Here is a 12,052-nt window from a genome sequence, read left to right on the forward strand (position 1 = left end):
CAGCCACTGCCAACGCGGGGGCGGGGCCAGGGACGCCCCGCCCACCCCCAGGCCCCTCCACAACCCGCCCACTCCCCACTCCCCTGCCTCCTCCAGCCCCGCCCCGGAGTCCACAGCGCCCTCTAAAGCACCTTTGTTTCTCGCTGCTGGTGCTAGGTAGGGACAGAACCAGGCTCTGCACCTGCTGGCGAGCACTCTGCCACTGAGCCCCAGTCCAGGGCCCAAATCCCGTTTTCAAGTCCCTGTCATTGCTTAACCTAGATACAGTCTTTCCCTCCTTTACCACCTCACCCCAGCATGCCAAGCCCCACCTCCTAATCTGTGCATATTTCTCATCCTAGGGAGGAGACAAAGCAGCTGGATCAGCTCGGGCTGATCCCTTTGGGCATATTAATAAAGCAATATGGCAAGGAGGAACATTTTGTACACTTTAAGTGGGTGAAACATCTGGGATGCGAATTTAGCTCAAAACTATTTTTAGAAAACAAAATATTTAAATAGAGGCCATGAGGTCGTTAGAGGAGACTGCTTTGAAGAGTTTGCACGACCCAGGATTTAGCTCAGTAGTTCCACCACCTGCCTTGCAAGCGCAAGGTCCCGAGTTCAATCCCCTGTACCAAAAGAAAAGAGTTTGCAGAGGTGACCAGCAAGACTACTTTCACTCACTTTGTGTGTGAGAAAAGTGGCACTCAGAGAAGTTAACTTGGTTTTGCCTGGAGAGGCAGGCGTCAACCCAGGTGGCCTGGGACCACGTCTCAGGAAGCAAACCAGGGAGGACGGAGCAGCAGCAAGTTTGCCAGACAAACAGCAGGGTGCACCCCTGTAATCCCAGCACTCTGGGAGGCTGAGGCAGGAGGATCACAAGTTAAAGTCCAAGTGGCTGGGCAACTTAGCAAGACTCTGTCTCAAAATAAATTTTTTGAAGGGCTGGGGATGTAGCTCAGTGCAAAGGTCCCAAGTTCAATTCCCAGAGCCATATTTAAAAAAAAAAAAAAAGTGCCACCTCAGTAACTGCAGCTTGAGACCATCCCTGTCCGGGGAAGGGGAGGCCAGCTGGCAGGACGTGTGAACATCTGGGTCTTCTGTGGCCTTTTCTAGTTTGTTTTAGCATCCTTTCTTCATATTACTATCCACACCCCTCAAATATCAGCACTTTCCACCTCTGAGTGGAGTGAAGTCACCTCTCAAGGCCGTTGCTACCAGAGAATAAGTTCTTGACCATCAAGCATCCTGCTCAGATGCGGAGAGGTCAGCCTGCAGCCATGGCAATGAGGCCCCACGCCACTGAAGCAACTCCCCCAGCAACACCCCAAGCGCCAGCTCCTCTGAGATTCCTTTCCCAAGCCCCCCTCACCCCTGCAGCGTAGGTGGGGCAGGGTGCCCATCCAGGGGGCTTTGGGCCGGCTCTGTTTCTTCCAATGCTACCTGATGAAGGTGTGCAGGGTGGGCACAATTTAGGGTCAGGGCTGAAGCTCCCTAGCTGCCCATAGGACCCAAAGGGAATAGGGCAGGGTGGTGGGGAATACGGCCCTCACTTTAAGACTGAGTGTGGGGAGGTCTCAACCTTAAACCCTGTGGGCCCTGTGGGTTTGGAGTCCACTGAAAACCCATCCATGTCTATATTCATTTGTCTAAAAGCTGGAAGAGCCAGGTGTGGTGGTGCACTGGGGAGGCTGAGACAGGACATTCCCAGTATAGTGCCTCCTTCATCACTATGCACAGAACCAATCAGAAAAGTGCTATTGTGGACCAATCAGAAACTTCAGTCCTTTATTTGAATCTAGTGCTGTTCACAGGACCAATCAGAAGACGTGCTTTTGATCCTTCGGTTGCATGTCAACACAGCCAATCAAAAGACACTGTTCCTGATCCCTCATTTGCATACAGCAGGAAGCCAGAGTTTTTTGATAGGACAGTGTGTTGCCAAGTGTTCGCTAAGCCTACCTTCCCAATGTTTTCTTTGCAAGAAAGAGAGGTAACCTGCAACTATTGGATACAGAAGACCCCTTTCCCTTCTCCAGCTCTGTGAGCTCTTTCACCAGCTGCTGTCCCCTGAGGAGTGTATTTCTTTTCCACTGTCAGTGGAAGTACACCTTCCCTCCCTTTTCTCTGTGTCTCACCCAATTCTCTGTCGGGTACACCAGCGGCCTGGCAAGAAGCCTGTGGGACCCCCGAGCAGTACCAGTGCCACCCACCCAGTAAGAGGACCCCAGGCCCCAACTGCTCCCACCAGCCCTGCCCTGCTTCCTGGGGGCGTAGCCCTCCATGAGCCCCGTGCTGCCCGACCCGAGTCTCTTCTTCCCTCCTCTCCAAAGTCATCGGGAGGACGTAGGCTGCTCTGCTGCTCTGGGGGCCGAGTTTGCAATGTGCAAGGCCAAAGCCTCAGCAAATCATGAGGACCCAGGAGGAAGTTCAGCATGGCTGCCAGGGTCCAGTGAGTGGGGAAAAGTCTCAGCTCACTGCCTCACCGGGGAGGCCGGCCATGCCCAGGCCACAGGGGACACCAGAGGCACCCTTACCCTTGGAGGGCCCAGGGCCAGCGCTGCAAACTCGGAGCAGACGTTGAGGAGTGTGGCATGGGGCTCTTCGATGCAGCTTGACATGTCTGCCAGCCAGAATCCAATCTAGGAGGAGGCAGAATTAAACAGAGCCCCAGAGAAAAGGCACCCCCTTTTATTACATGGCCTTGCGTGAGCCTGTCTCTGCCCCAGTGTCTCTTTCTGTCTCTCCATACATACTCTTTCACAGGGCTTTAGTATATCTTGTGAGTATAGAAACCTACCTGCAATCCCAGCATTTAGGGAGGCTGAGGCAGGAGGATTGCAAATTGGAGCCCAGCCTGTGTAACTTAGGAAGAACTTGTCTCAAAATTAAAAACATTAAGGGCCAAGGATTTAGCTCAGTGGTTCCACTGCCTGCCTCAGAAGCACAAGGTCCCATGTTCGATTCCCGGTACAAAAAAAAAGAGAAAAATTAAAAAATTAAAAAGGGCTGGGGACAGAGTCGATGTGAAGGCCGTGGCTCAGCTCCCAGTATATATGAAGAAGAAAAAGAAAAATCTAAGCCAGCCTTTAACTGACCTTCACCCGCTTCTGGGGATGGAGGAGGCAGTGATATGTCCTCTCACGGAGGCTACAAGGAGATGCTGTGTCGTCTTTGAAACCTAGCACCTCAATAAAATAAGTGACTACTCATTTCCAATGAATCTTCTTGTTGGGAGGGTTCTGTCTTATAATTGGAAGCTGGTTCTTATAAATATTTGGCTAATTAGCTGTACTATCTGAAATAAATGTTTTCTTCTTGATTTTTCTGGTGGTTAACAGTTTGTGAAGCCGTTTTTATAGGCAGGAGCGATTGGCTGGAACTTAGTGCTAAATTAAAGTTGATTGAGTTCAATTGAGTTATCCGATCTGATTTTCACCGTGGCCTAGGAGGGTGAGCCTGGGAGGGAGGGGTTGCCTCGGACTTCTCACAGGCCCTGGTGACCAAATTCAACTGGTGTACAGTCATACAGTCTCGAGCTGGCTTTCCACCCACTGTACAAAGTGAGATTTTAAAAAAATACAATGTGCTTAAATTTAAAATATTTGTAACAGTGAAAGAAATGTCTCCAGGAATCCCTCTGGACATCTTTCCCTTGCTTTGAACACATTCATCCCATCGTCCTTGCTGCTTCCTGCAGCAGCTCTGGAGTCCTCTTTCCTGAGTGTATTTAGCTGCGCTGTCCTGGCTGCCTTCATGTTCTGAGTGGATTCAAAACATTTCCCTGTCATGGTCATTTGGACCTTGGGGAAGAGCCCAAGTCCCATGGTGCTACATCCAGTGACATAGGTGGATGAGGACACAGCGTCCTGTCTTTATGAGCTGCCTTTCTGCTGCATGGTGCTCAGCAGCAGCAGTCACCACATTTGTGATCACACCTGGCAAAGGCACTCAGGAAAGAGGGCTCCTGAGCTGCTGCAGGCAGTGGCCAGCACGGTGTTGGGCCTGGATGAGGAGCAGGAGGAGCCTGCTCGCTCGTCTGGGGACAGCCGGGCCTGACGTCCTCTCCCAGGAAGATAGGGTGGCCTCTCAGAGCAACTTGATCCCAGGAAGTGTCCACTGCTTCCTGGCTGCCTCCCCAGTGGTGCCACACCCAGGAAGCCAGGCCGGGGCAGGGCCTGTGGTGCCCAGCACAAAGCTGCCTCCCCCAGCCAGGTCTCAGGTGTCCCATCTGAGCCATCAGCCAGCACCCCAGGGTCCTGTTCACCCTCCATGCCAGCACCTCCAGTCCAGGGCTGGCATCAGCCCGACGCACCAGTGGCAGACACCAAACCAAACTTTCATGGGAAGCCAGGTCCTGACTCAGCCACGAGCTGCCTCCAGCATCCTTGGTCCTTTAGGCCTCCATAAAAGAATTCAGTAGGGGTGGGGATGTAGCTCAGTGGCGCTGCAGCTGCCTGGCAAGTGCAAGGTCCTGATTTCGATCCCTGGTACCAAAAAAAAGAATTGTTGAGACTCCACGACCATGCAGAAGTCTCAGCAGAGTCTATGGGGAAACAGATAGAGAGCAAGTTACACCTTCAAGCAAGGAGGTGAGCAGTGCCAGGAAGGCATCCACCCCGTGTGCAGTCTGGACATCTTTTTATTTGTTTTTTTTGAGACAGGGTCTCTATGTAGTTCAGGCTGGTTTGAACTCATGGGGCTCCTCCTGCCTCAGCATCCTGAGTGCTAAGACTACAGTGCTGCCCTCCATGCCCAGCCTGGATACTTTTTACGCACACAGGACTTACCCTGGGGCTCACAGTAGTTATGTTTATTAATATTTTACTTAGACATTTCTTTGGAATTACAAAATGTCTTCCTATCCTTTTTAGATGATCAGTGTTTCCTCAGGGGCTTTCATCATGAAAGAAACATAAAAAATTCTTTGTTGTTGTTTTGTTTTGTTTTGTTTTTTGAGACAGGGTCTCATGACCTGGCTGGCCTCAAATTCACAGGGATCCTCCTGCCTCAGCCTCTTCAGTGCTGGAAGGACAGGTGTGTACCACCATGCCTAGCTTGATAAATTCTTAATTTAAACCAGGCTCACAAGCACAAGGTCTCAAGTTCAATCCCCAGTACCCCCCGCCAAAAAAAAACACCTTAATTTGCTGCCTGCTGCTCAAGCACAAGGACCTGAGTTCGATCTCAGGTATCAAAAAACAAACAAACAAACAAAAAACCCTTAATTTAAACCAGGCTTACAGCCATCTGGTTCCACACTACAAAGACGCAGAGGACACCGGACCACCAGACCACAGTACTGAGTCCCGCCGCTCCTGGCCCAGAGGAAGGGGCTTTCGGGCCACCATCCCTCTCGCCGCTCCCAGCCCCTGTCCCACCTCTCCCAGCTCAGAGGAGGTAATCCGTGCAGGTGCCAACAGCCTCCCCCCAGCCGAAATGAGAAAACATGCAAATAAGTCTTAAACCAGGCTTAACCCCAGGGAAAGACTCTTTAAAGACCATTTCCTTTCCTGGCGCCACTGTGCTGTAGGCTACAGCAGCCAGGAACTCGCTGAACTCTGCTCTGGTCCAAGATGCCTGAGTGGTCACACTCCACACACAACCTTAAAACATCATGGTGCCTGTGGGTTGCTTCAGGTCTGACCCTAACGGATGACTCTAAGTGGATCACACGTGCCTCTGTCTCTCTGCATGACAGGTGACCATGCTATTTGTACACACACCTAAAGTCCAACTCTCTGCCTAAGTAGACTATGTCCAGGGTCCCACAGAGGTCACAGGATGTCCCGGTCCCTTCCTTCCAAGCTCAGATAACCAGTGTTACATGCGGGGTCCCATGGGATCCTTTCCAGATCCTTGGTGTCCCCAACCAAGAATTGAACAAGACACACAGAGAAGGCAGCAGAAGTGTGCGTCTCTTGAAAGTGGAAAAGAAACATTCTCTGCAGAGTGAGAACAGCAAGTGAAAAGGCTGTAAGAAAAGGGAAAGGTGTCTTTTGTAGCCAAAATCCCTGGGTTATCTCTTTCATGTGAATAAGGCATTGGGATAGTTGTCCCATCAAAAAGCTCCTAGCTGGGGCTGGGGATTTAGCTCAGTGGTTCTGCTGCCTGCCTCAAAAGCACAGGGTCCCGAGTTCGATCCCCGGTACCAAAAAAAAAAAAGCTCCTAGCTTCCTGTTACATGTAAATGAGGGATCAGGAAGTGTCTTCTGATTGGCTGTGCCAACATGCAAATGAAGCATTGAAAAGAGCATGCTCTGATTGGTCCTGTGAACAGCACCAGATTCAAATGCAGGACTGAAAATGGCAAGTTTCTGATCTTCCACAATAGCACCTTTCTGATTGGCTTTGTGTACAGTATGTGTGCAGCCCCCTTACTGGGGGTGTCCTTCCCCTGGGGGTCCCTCATCCTATTGTCCCTTCTTACCAACACCGGCCCCAGGACAGACACGTCTGGACTGGCCAAGTAGAAGTGGGTGACGGGACATTGTAGACAGTGAGGCTCCTGGGATGGGGGTTCTACTTAATAGTCTTGGATGATGAGTCCCCACGCAGAGGGAGGGCTCCTCACCAACAGTGGCCACCATCTCCAGACGCTGTGGCAGATCTCCCAGCCCAGGGCCACCTGTGGGACCACACACTGTGGAATCCACTCAGACCTCTGCACACCCTGCCTGGGCCCGCCACTGTGCAGTGATGGTGGGGTGAGGAAGAGCCAGGCTGCGGGCTGTGTACCTTTGCAATCAGAAGATAAAATAGCGTGGGCCATGAGGGTGCACACCTGCAAGCCCAGATTGGGGGAGGCTAGGGCAGGAGGATCACAAGTTCCAGCCCAGCCTGGGCAACTTAGTGACTTAGTGAGACCCTGTCTCAACATAAAAAGTGAAAGGGCTGGGGCTGGAGCTTAGTGTGAAGGCCCTGGGTTCAGTCCCTAGCACCAAAAAGAAGAGAGGAAGAGGAGAAGGAGAACAGGAGGAGAGGAAGGAGGAGGATGAGGAGGAAGTTAAACAGTCATCAGTGACAAGTCACTGTGGGAGTCACCCAGAGCTGCCATCGCAAAATGGCACAGACCAGTGGCTGATGCAGCACAGATTCATGTCCCATCACTCAGAGGCCGATGACCGAAGCTAGGCCAAGCTCTGTCTGCGACATTCCAGGCTAAAAGCTGTGGAACCGAGCTGGAGCCTCCCTGGCTGCCACTCACCAGTGTCTCCTTCCCAGCTTCAAACGGGCAGCACCCAGCCGGGTCCTGGGTCCCGCGTCTCCAGGGGGCCCTGTGCTCTAAGACTGGCGGGCACCCCCTGCTCTCCTGAGGATGACGGCCACGTCCCGCTGATTTCACCACCACGCCCCATCCACCTCCAAGCAAAGCAATCAAAGGCTGCAAGGTCACACGTTTGGCAGTTTCGTATCTGCCCTTCGTCCTAGGAGGCCACACTTCTGCCTGTGGAGCAAGTCCACCGGCCCGGGACTGTCTCTGCTGGACAGAAGCCACGCCGAAGTCCCGGCAGTAGGGCCACTCTGCTGACCACAGACAAGTCCTGTGCAGCAGGGACACCCTCTCACAGCCGGCCCCTGCCATGGAGGGGGAGCTGAGCCACTCAAGGGCCCCAGGCTGGACGCCGCTCAGTGCCCGCCACAGGGCTCAGCCAGCACGAATGAGGCTGGGCTTCCGGCCTCAGCTCAGAGAAGCCGAGCGACAGCATGGTCAGCTGCAGACACGGAGCACCATTAATCTCTTCGGCCCACCCATGGTCAGCTTCTTGTAAACCGAAATCCCATGAGCTGTGGAGATTCTCTATTTGCTGCTTCCACTGCCAGAGAAGACACACGTCCTTTACAAACACTGCAAATGTGTCAAGTAATTTGGCCTCACTGAGCCACCATCCATCTCTGCAGATTATGCATGAATAGGTGTTGGATTTGGGGTTTTTTGAGGGGATGGTGCTGGAGATTGAACCCGGGACTTTCTCACCGAGCTACATCCCCAGGCCTTTTTTTATTTTTTTGAGACAGGGCCTCACTAAACTGCTAAGTTGCCCAAGCAGGGCCTGAATTTGTGATCTTCCTGCCTCACCCTCCTACAGTGCTGAGGTCACAGGCACGCACCCCCGTGTCCACCTAAAAGTGGTTTTACTAACTTAGAGACACCTCAATAAATATAATAATACATATGGACAACTACTGTATATCAACTAAAAATTTAATTTTGGGAGAGAGACAGGGAATTAAACAAGGGGCCTTCACCCTGAGCCACACTTTGGGCCCTTTTTTATATTTTATTCTGAGACAGGGGCTCACGAGGTCCTCAAGTTGTCCAAGCAGGGCTCAAAGTTGCAATCCTCCTGCCCCAGCCTCCTAAAGTGCTAAGATTATAGGCTTACACCATCACACCCAGTTTTAAAAATTAAAAGCAAAGGTGACCATGCTGAAGCAGGAGTGGCCATGCAGTCTGGGTGTTCTCCTGGGTTTCCCCCAAGATAGCTTCCGCCCGTATCAGGCACATCGATCTGACCCAGTCGTGGGCACGCAAGGTGAGCTGTCTGTAGCTGCCACAGGTTGAGCACCCAGCTCGGTGCCCCAGACCCCTCTCCCCTCAGAGACTCTCTCCTCCGTGTCACAGTCACAGTTTGATGGATCAGGAAGCGAAGAACCTGGGAAGCTCAGTTACCTGCAGAAATAAATGGAGCTGGTGGTAGAAAGAAAGCAAGCAGCCCACTGCAGGTAAGCTGGCAGCCAGCCCGGTCCGGTCGAGAGGCCCAATACATGCTTCTCGTGAATGTTGTCCCCTACCCTACTGAAGGACACCAGCTTCTCCACTACCAGGACAGCCTAGGAAAACAGAAGGACAGAGCTGGGTGCGGTGGCGCACACCTGTCATTCCAGCACTTGGGAGGCTGAGGCAGGAGGATCGGAGTGAGTTCAAAACCAACCTGTAGTACACAGTGGGACCATGTGTCAAAACTAAAACTATCAAACAAAAAAACAGGAGGACAGAACCCCAGGGGGTCATACAAAACTCTACCCATGGTTACTCAACAAAGCCAAGGCATGATGCCTCTCTTCCAGGCTTGTTCGTGAAGAGCTAGCGCCCATCTGACCCAGGAGCTCCTGGAAGTCCCACGCAGGTCACACGGGGTAAAGTGGGGTGGTCACCACACCCATCCCTCTGCGCCCACAGGAAGGGTGTCTGTCCTTGCGGACTCAGGGTTCCATAGCTGGTTTGTGTTGGCTTTGATCCATCCTCCTTCGTGCGTGTAGAGTTACCCTGAACACAAACCCTTTTGTTCTGACCCAAAGCCCAGGCCCACCTGCCTCCCTTCCAGTGGCCAGGCTGTCCCTGCAGGCCTCACGGTGGGGACGGAGCAGCCCTCACCTGAGTGACTAGGAGCCTGCTGTCAGACACCTGTGGTCAGCACGGGGACCAGGTGAGTGCGGCCCGGGCTGGGACCAGGGCCAAGGACCAGGAGTGAGACAGAGCTAGGAGGAAGGCAGAAGTCAGCTCCAGGCCCAGCTGCAGCCTGCAACACCATGGCTTTCGAGCAGGCATGTCCTTCCACTCCCTGCCTCAGTTCCCCACTCTCGTTTGAAACAGAAGCAGAGTAGCACTTTTCTGATGGACAGGGCTGAGATTCGGGGAGTTAAAACCCGTGACACTCCTAGACCTGTGCCCGGTGCGCGGGGAGGCTGTGACCTTCTGTGTGGTGGAAAAAGCTACTCAGAAAAGCAAATTCGATAAAATACCCAGTTGGCTGCGCTTGGCAATACACACCTGTGGTCTCAGCTCCTGGAGAGGCTGAGGCAGGAGGATGGCAAGTTTGAGCCCAGCTTGAGCAATTTAGCAACTTAGCAAGATTCTGTCTTTAAATAAAAATAAATACATTTAATTGAAAAAGGGCTGGGAGGTGCTGCATAGTGCCTAGGCCCTGGGTTCACCTGGCAGTGCCACAAAAAAAAAAAGAAGTGTCAAAACTTGTGAAAGGGGAGCGAGACTGTGCGCTCTGACTTCAACACATGCGTAACCTGAAACCCAGATTCATTTATCTTAATACAAAACTAAAATGGGCACGAAAGTCAGGAAGTGTGAAGTGCTTCTGTGCTTCTCAGTCTCCTCTTACTGCCCCTTTGCAGGCGCAGGGCAGGAAGCCAACATGTGGGTGTGTGGACCTCATTGGGGTCACAAAACACAGTTGGACACAGGGAAAGATGTTTGTCCTTGCACAGCAGCTTTTTTTGATTCCCAGGAAAGGAGAAAGTAGAGAAGAAAAACTTCTGTGGGAAGAAGGGTGACTCCAGAGGTGAATTCTTTTTTTTGAGACAGGTCTTACTATGTGGTTCAGGCTGGCCTTGAATTCGAAGTCATCCTCCTGCCTCAGCCTCCCAGGTGCTGGGATCACAGGCATGCGCCTCCATGCCCAGCCTCAGCTCCTCTGCCACAGGGAAGGTGACAAACGGTGCTGTAGGGCTGGAGGAGGGAGCCGACCCCGGCAGCCACTCCACAGACACACTGCCCGCTCTCCCACCAGCTCAGAAGTGACTACTGGAGCAGTACAACCCCGCAGGATCTGTGAGACACGCGCATCTCCACCATCCAGGCCGGAGGCTGGCTGCCTGCAGGGTCACAGGTCAGGCAGGATTTCCAAAGACCCCAAGTCCGTTTTGGGATGGAGACACACACCTGACTCCATCATTCAGGCCGAGCCAGGAGGATAGCGAGACCCTGTCTCAAAAAACAAAGAAACAAACAAACATAAATATTTAAAAATATAAAAAAGCTGAGGCTCTTATTTGGGATTGAGAAAGAAATGCCCCCAACGCTCCTCTAGGAAAGACAAGGCCCCTCCCTTTTCTGCGCCTCGCTGTGCCTTAAGAGCCCAGTTAATGAGCACACCCCTAAGAGGCTGGCCAGAGTTGCCTGTCACCTCTCAGAATTTTTAGGTGTGGGAACGCTCAGAAATCAGCACGGTTCTAATTTCTCCTCTACAAGTCATCGTGGCAGATTCGGAAGTGACAATGTGTCACCAACAGCAAAATTCCCTCTCTTCCTGGCGAGCTGCAGGCCAGGGTCCTTCCCATGGCTAAGGACCTCTCAGTCCCCTGTGCACAGCAAGGAGCCTGACCCCCTGCACCCTGGAGGCAGGAACCCACCCTTGAGGAGCCTGCAGCTCCACTACCTGATCCTTGTGCGCTTTGGTTTCGCTGTCTCCAAATTAAGGGTCTCGATAGAATCTCATGATGAGTCAGTCAAAAGGAGGCAAAGGAATCATGCATGGTAGGCAGCTTGGACACAGGAACCAAGCCACAAACTGTGGCTATGATTATGACCCAGATGCGGAGGGTTCAATCAATGATCAGCAATTGCTCACATTAGTTAATAGAGACATTAAAGGGGAAGAATCTTGCTGGATATGGTGGTGGTGGGTGCAAGAGGCTGAGGTAAGGTAGGAGGATCGCCAGGAGTCCAAAGTGCGCCAGGGCTACATAGTGAGCCTGAATTACCCGGCGAGACCCTGCCTCAAAAACCAAAACAAAAAGAATCTTAGCTCATACATGAATGTTACGGTTTTATGCCATTTTAAAGACATATAAATGGCTCTCTATGTACTTTATACTTTGAGTTAAAAATTTCTTTTAAAAGGCTCTGGTCTACCATTAATGTATATGAATAATCTTGCACCTGTAAGCATTTTTTACCCATAAAATAATACAATAAGTGCTAATAATGTACTTTCTAGTGGAATACTGCTATTGGTTTCACTGATTCCAAACTTAAAATTATCAAATTTTAGTCAACCATGGTGGCCCCTGCCTGCAATCCTAGCACTCTAATCCCAGGCAGGAAGAAGGAGCATGAGTTCAAGCACTGCCTGGGCAACTTAGCAAATTAGGGGGACTCTGATTCAAAAATAAAAAAGGGCTGGGCTATAGCTTGTTGTGTAGGCCCTTGGTTCAATCCCAAATACCAGGGGGAAGATAGTCTCAAATTTTTATCTTCCAAAACCTTCAGTTTTACCAGCTCCTGTTCTAGCCAAGTCTAAACATAACTGCTTTCAAACAAAATGAGTTG

Source organism: Heterocephalus glaber, unplaced genomic scaffold, assembly GCF_053883595.1.
Source record: "Heterocephalus glaber isolate CG9 unplaced genomic scaffold, H.glaber_assembly_v1.0 deba00001724, whole genome shotgun sequence".
NCBI classification, from domain to species: domain Eukaryota; kingdom Metazoa; phylum Chordata; class Mammalia; order Rodentia; family Bathyergidae; genus Heterocephalus; species Heterocephalus glaber.